We start from the raw sequence: 7,452 nt of genomic DNA on the forward strand, positions 1-7,452 counted from the left end.
GCTGAAAATTATTATTGCAGTCACTGACTCCAATGCTGGGGGTTATTTATTGCAGTCGCTGACTCCAATGCTGGGGGTTATTTATTGCAGTCGCTGACTCCAATGCTGGGGGTTATTTATTGCAGTCGCTCACTCCAGTGCTGGTGGTTATTTATTGCAGTCGCTGACTCCAATGCTGGGGGTTATTTATTGCAGTCGCTGACTCCAATGCTGGGGGTTATTTATTGCAGTCGCTGACTCCAATATTTGGGATTATTATTGTGGTCATTGACACCAATGTGAAGTTATTAATGAGGTTGCTGGTCCCGATGCTGGGGGTTATTAATTATTGCTGCCACTGACACCAATGCTGGGGGTTATTAATTATTGCTGCCACTGACACCAATGCTGGGGGTTAATAATTATTGCTGCCACTGACACCAATGCTGGAGGTTATTAATTATTGCTGCCACTGACACCAATGCTGGGGGTTATTAATTATTGCTGCCACTGACACCAATGCTGGGGTTATTGTTAAGGTCACTAACATCAATCCTGGGGGGGGGTTCTAAATGCAGAAACTGATGCCAATGCTGGGGGTTATTATACAATGACTATGCTGCACTTGCTATGTAGCAAGCAATAATGGTTGCCTCAAGACATCAAGACAAGCTTTACATAGAAGGATTTTGAAATATCAACTATTGTCTCTGGGGCTGATAATGTATACATACGTATCTAAAAATAATTCAAAGACCACTGATAACCTTTATGTTATGAAAAGAATCCCTATAGGACTCTGCATTGTTTGGTATGAATTGTACGTATAGACAGACTATTATTCTTATAGTGTAGAACTTGCTGAGTATTACATTTCACTTCTCGGTGATTCCTTCTATCAGTCATACTTTGTTCTGTTGTCATTATACGTCACTCACTTTGTTTGATTCTATGAAAGAAAATGTATTATAATAAATCCCACAGCAACTGCTCCACAGTGAAGGCAATGACGTGCAGAAGGCACTTTTGAACACCGAGATACCTAAAGTGTATGAAATGTATAAATGTGCCATGTCTGACAGGGAAAAGGGATAACGGGAAAAAAGGGAACACCGGGAGGAGGGAGGGGAAATCCCAGCAGACGAGGAAAATGGGGATTTTGAGTGTGCCCAAAATACCAGAGAAAAATTGCAAAAAAAAATATGTAAATTCTAATAAGCAATTCACAAAGGATATTTTTTTAAAAAAGACACTTATAGAATGTCACAAGTGTTACACATTTAATTACACACCATATAGTTGGATGGATCAACGCGTTTCACTCACAAAACGAGCTTCTTCAGGATCTTGATGTGTTTAATGCCTTCACAGGGCCGCTGATAGGGGGGGGGGGGACCACCAGTCCTTCTGTAGGGGGCCCAGGCGCACAGGGGGGCCCCAACAGCACGGGGAATCGGTGCAGTGGGGTGGAGAGGCAATTACAGAAGGAAGCCCTGTGCGGTTCTCTGCAGCAGTTTCTCCCCCTTCTGCTAGCTTTCAGCTGCTGCAGGGACAGACACAGGGCATCATTCCTGTAGTTACTTCTCTGACGCTGATCCCCCTCCCCCCTGTTCTGCCTGCTTCTGATCCCCCCCTCCCACTGTGCCCCCCCCCCCAACAGCTCTGCAGGCTGCCCTGTGTTGTAGAAAAATAACAAATTGGAAAAAAAATGATAATTAAACAATGTAATGAATCATTTTAAAAAACTGTAAACTAAAATTGTAGAAGTTTTTAACATTTTTAATTATTAACTATCATTTTTTTTTTATGTAAAAAAAATGTACAAAACAATTAAAAAGGTTCTCTGTTATGTTTATGTACGCTAATAATGATTTTAGTGTATTTTTATAGAAACTATTGTCTTAATATATTTGGGGGGGGGGGGCCCGCCAGGTAGGCTGTACGGGGGCCCGTGATTTCTATCAGCAGCCCTGCTTCATAGTATAAGTCCTGAACAGAGTCAGATCAGCGAATATCTTGGACTGGTAAAAAAAGGTCTTTTATCATAGACTGAATTTGGCTGCTAAATACGGACATGAGAAGTCGGTATGGAGCTCCCTATAAACAGACAAAAAGACAAGTCCATCTATTGCAAGTGAAGGATATAATACAAAAAAAGAAAGGAATATCCCCCAGACCAAAAAGTCTAGTTTAAACTAGGGATCAAACGATTATCGGCAAAGCCGATATACCGAGGGCCGATATGCACTTTCCCCGATATATTGGAATCGGCCCCGGAGGTTACCGATATTGCGGATATTTCAGGAAAGTGCTGTACCGGAGTGATGGCTGCAGCTAGAGGCATCACCCCGGTACCGGTGTCCATAGCCGATGGTCGGCTGTCTTGTAATGACAACCGATGTGGCTGAGAAGCCGCTCGGCTGTCATTACAAGGAGCGGGAGGGGATGCCCCCCCCCTCCCGCCACCTTCCGCGGTTCGCCTGGGTCTCCCGTCCCACCGGGAGACCCGGGCAACCAGCCTGCACGGCCGCCAAAGACCCGATCAAAGCCGCATTTGACTCTGATCGGGTCTCCAAGCAAAAACCCGGGAAGTGATGTCATGACATCACTTCCAGGTACTCGGCGCCAGATTAAAAAAAATGACAGCATTCAAAACAGCCAAACTTGGCGTTTTGAATGCTTTTAAGTGCAGAGGAGGGATTTGGGGTCTTTTAGACCCCCCAGATCCATCTACAAGAGTACCTGTCAAGTAAAAAAAAATAAAACATATATTTTTTTTAAATGTACGAAAAATATCAGCCAATACCGATACACAATGACCAAAATATTGGTTTCGGTATCGGCAATGAAAAAACGATATTGGTCGATCACTAGTTTAAACTATACAGGGACCGAAAGTCCATACGCAGTGCGGAGGCATCCTACGAATACGTAATGTGCCAAAGTGTTGTAGGTCCTCCGTCTTCCCCTACCACCAGGAAGATACTTAAAGTGTATCTAATCCCAACTATACAATATATTGCAGTCTACCAGTCCTGAGGTTAGGTTCACATCTCTACATGTTGGGAACGCTTGCAAAATAGCGTGCTTTCCCAATAGAGGTGTTGCATATTAGCAGACATTCCGGGGGTGCCAATAATTCCTAATCAGCCATCGCGGTACCTTTTCGTGCCCACCAAAGTGCATGGTGCCGCAGCACCATATGGTTTGGTGTGGCCCGATTTCACAAAAGTGTCAGGTACTTCTTTCCCTGTATTTCTGGTGAATGGGGCACAACCTTGGAGTTTGGCTAACTACTACCAATGCCTCGTTTCCACTGAGCGGTTCGGTTCGGTACGGTAAACAATTTTTGCCGTTTCCATTGTCAAAAGTTGTGAATGGTACCCTAATTCCGAACCATACCGTACCACTTCTTTGGGATCCTTTCATTGGGGTACCAAGCACAATAGTACCGTACCAACAGAGATAAGCTACACTCTGCAGAACGTTGATTGGTTGATTGGCCTATCACCACGCCTATCAAGTGACGTCGATCACTACTTTCTGGCCACACCACGCCTATCATGTAAGGGTACTGTTGGCGGGGGAAATGCAAGCCTGATCAAGGTGTACCGTTCTGAACCGTACCGAACCTCTCAGTGGAAATGAGGCATTAATGCATTTCTGTCACCCTTGTATCTATTACCGAAAAATGTAACCCAGGTCTCCCCAGAAGGGGGGAAGGGGGGAGGGGTAAGACACTGGGAAATGGGGATTTTAAAAGTGCCCAAAAGTCAATCACTATATATCGTAACTAAAAACAATATATTCTTTTAACCACTTAAGCCCCGGAGGATTTTCCTGCTCAAAGACCAGGGCCTATTTTGCGATGCTGTACCCAAATGAAATTGACGTCTTTTTTTCCCCACAAAAAGAGCTTTCTTTTGCTGGTATTTGATCACCTGTGCGATTTTAATTTTTTGCGCTATAAACAAAAAAATGAGCGTCAATTTTGAAAAAAAAAAACAATATTTTTCACATTTTTTTATATGAAATTCCCCCCAAAAAATGTAAAAATCTAAATTTTTTAACATTTTAGGCCAATTTGTTTTCTGCTACACATTTTTGGTAAAAAAAAACACAATAAGTGTATTTTGATTGGTTTGCGCAAAAGTTATTGCGCTTACTAACTAAGGGAAAGATTTATCATTTTTATTGTTTTTTTTTTTAACTAGTAATGGCGGCGATCTGCGATTTTTTTTGCAGGACTGCGACATTGCGGCGGACAGATCGGACCCCTGACTAACATTTTTTACACTTTTGGGGGTACCAGTGACATTACTACAGTAATCAGTGCTATACATATGCACTGTTATTGTAAAAATGGTTGTTATTACAAATTGTTCACATTATGGTATTATAGATGATTTTAAAGTCCACCATTTATTTATAGATGTATTGGTAAACGAGGTTTATCTTTATGGACATAATTGATTGGTGTAGACAATCTAATACCCCCTAATACACCTGGAACACATACTGATTACCAGCGCCTACTTTTTCACTTATCTACTACTGTAAAAATGACACTGGCAGGAAAGGGGTTAACTTTATTAGTGATCAAGGGGTTAAGTGTGTCCCTAGGGGCGTGATTCTAACTGTAAAGGGGAGTGGCTTGTGATGTAACCACAGAGACATACGATCCTACATAGCAGGATCGTATGATCTCTGTTCTTACACCAGGGAGAATGGCAGGCGGCTTTGTGTACATCAGCCGTCTGCCTTTCTCCCTCTCCAGCGGGAAATCGCGAGTGGCCGGCGGACATCGGAGCCGCCGGTCACTCGCGCGGGGATGCCCGTGAACAAGCGGGGGCGGGAGCGCGCCTCTAAACTTTATAGAAAATAAAGTTTTAGTAAGGTTTAGAAACATTGACACTCGACGTGTTTCGCCCAAGGTGCGGGCTTATTCAGGATCCAATTTTCAATGTTTCTAAACTTTATAGCAAATAACATTTTTGTAAGGTTTAGAAACATTGAAAATTGGTTCCCGAAGAAGCCCGTACCTTTGGTGAAACGTGTTGATCCAAATCATGCGAGATCTACCCAAATACAGATCATTGTATTGTATGGCGACATGTACAACATGACATATTTTTATACAAACTATACTTCTTGTAATTTTAACATTTTTGTATGAAATAATAAAAGAACATATTGTTTTTAGTTAGGTTATCTAATGATTGACTTTTGGGCACATTTAAAATCCCCATTTCCCAGTGTCTTCCCCTCCCCCCCCCCCCCCCCCCCCGGGGAGACCTGAGATACATTTTGCCATCTTCCTAATCCTTTAGGGGATTGTGGCAGGATTTATCATACAGGTTTCACCCACCCAATATTCTCTTTGTATCTATTACATTTATGTTGACTGCTTCGGTCACCCATTGGTGTATGGGGTGAAGAAGCATTCGTTAATCCTGCTTCCTGTGCCGCCAAACGCAGCTCTATTGCTAGGACACACTAGTGACATGAAGGTCGGTGGGAGGAACCATTGCCCCCGCCAGGGAACACAGAAGACCTGTGATCCTATATAGAAGGATCACAGGAGCTCTGTGATCATTCCAGGGAGAAGAACAGTCTGCCGTGTTTAAAACAGCTGACCGTTCTTCTCTCTCAGCGGGGAGCGATCGCGGGTGTCAGGCGGCAATCGGAGCCCCCTGACCCGTGCTTTGGCTTTCCCGTTGCAGAGTGGGCGCGCGCTCGCCCCCTAGCTGCCTGCTCGCGACAGATGTAGACCTACGTCGATTTGTGCAGCAGAGCCACATTGCCGCAGTAAATAGGCGGTGGCCGGTCGGGAACCGGTTAATATATGTAGTTCTAGGAGGGGAAATTGTGGGGGGGGGGGGGGATATGGGCTAGGATGATTTGGGGGGATTTTGTGCTGGGAGGGAGGGATTTGAAGTAGAAGGAGAAGATGTGTACTAGGGAAGGAGATTTTAGGGATGAATCTTTTTTCTTTTTTTTTTTGAGGGGGGGGGGCATTTGAGCTAGGGGGGTTTGAGGGATGGGGGGGACAAAGATTTGTGCTGAGAGAGGGTATTTCAGCAGAGGGGGGCTGATTTGTACTGGGAGGAGGGGGAATTTATGCCTAAGGGGAAAGCATGCAGATTTAGTGCTCAGTTTTTTTGTGGGGGTGGTTGCTGACACATAATGATTATACATATTGGGGGGGGGGGTTGCAGTTTGGCATGTTCGCCCTGGGCTCTAGATGACCTTGTCCGGACACTGCCAGCAGGAAACATCGTAAAGGGGTTGATGACATATTATTGATTATAAAGCTGCTTCATTTATTAGTTCAGCTTTAGGCAATTATCCTGATCCCTTTTTTGGGCCATTTGACGAAATTTAGCTCAAACTCTTTCTATATCACGGTGACTTGATGTGTTTTGCAGGATGTTGCCTCACCATCACTCAATGCCCGCACACAAACTCTTATTCTTAGATCATGAAATATCCGGACCAGTCACTGTACTGGGAATTGTGTGATGGAATACTGGGATGTGACCTCCTTGCAGCGTACTCTCTCCATCCGACATCCTGGTGACGTCAGCCACGTCCCGATGCAAACACACCAGCGGATGTTTGCCTGTGTTTACTCTTCAGCCATACGCTGACTGCACTGGTGGTCCTTTAATTGGTGGCTGAATTTACAAATAATCTGTTTCTTCCACTCCTTGTGACAGATTTCGGAAAGCAAACACAGGATTTAGGTGATGGTCCAGCATAATGATTCAGCGCCTTGCGTATTTTGTGTACGCGCCTCGTATGTCTATTTTCTGAAGGGTGTAAATTTCAATGTAAAGTACATTTCCAAAATAATAATCACTAAAGAAAAGGGAGGAAAAGAAAAAGCATTCACAGCGCTTCACTTTTTCTACATTTTGCTATGTTACAGCCTTATTCCAAAATGGATTAAATTCATTATTTTCCTCAAAATTCTACACACAATACCCTATAATGACAACGTGAAAGAAGTTTGCTTTGGAATATTTAAAAAATGTATTAAAAATAAAAAATCCTATGTACATAAGTGTAACGGAACCGCGACCCGGACTGTGTTCGTGTGCTTCCGTCAGTATACGGCTTCCTTCAGTCTTGAACATAGAGTCTTGGATGGCTTTGTAAGTTATTGTTAGTATTTTGAATTTAATTTGTTGGGTGGGTGGCAGCCAGTGGAGGGATTGACAGTTTGGCAGCAGTATTCATGATGGACTGAAGGAGGGATAGCCTATGGAGAGGTAATCCAATGAGGAGGGAGTTGAAGTAGTGAAGGCTGGGTTCACACTGGTGCGAACACAGACATTGCATGTGATGCATTGCATCTGTGTGATGCAAATTCAGCCATACAAACTGTTTGGGGACAAGTTCGGCCTGCCTCTAGGAAGACGTCACCGATGACGAAACACGTCAGTATTGGCTACTACTGACGACATCATG

This window comes from Pelophylax lessonae (genome assembly GCF_965119305.1).
Source record: "Pelophylax lessonae genome assembly, chromosome: 10".
NCBI lineage: Eukaryota > Metazoa > Chordata > Amphibia > Anura > Ranidae > Pelophylax > Pelophylax lessonae.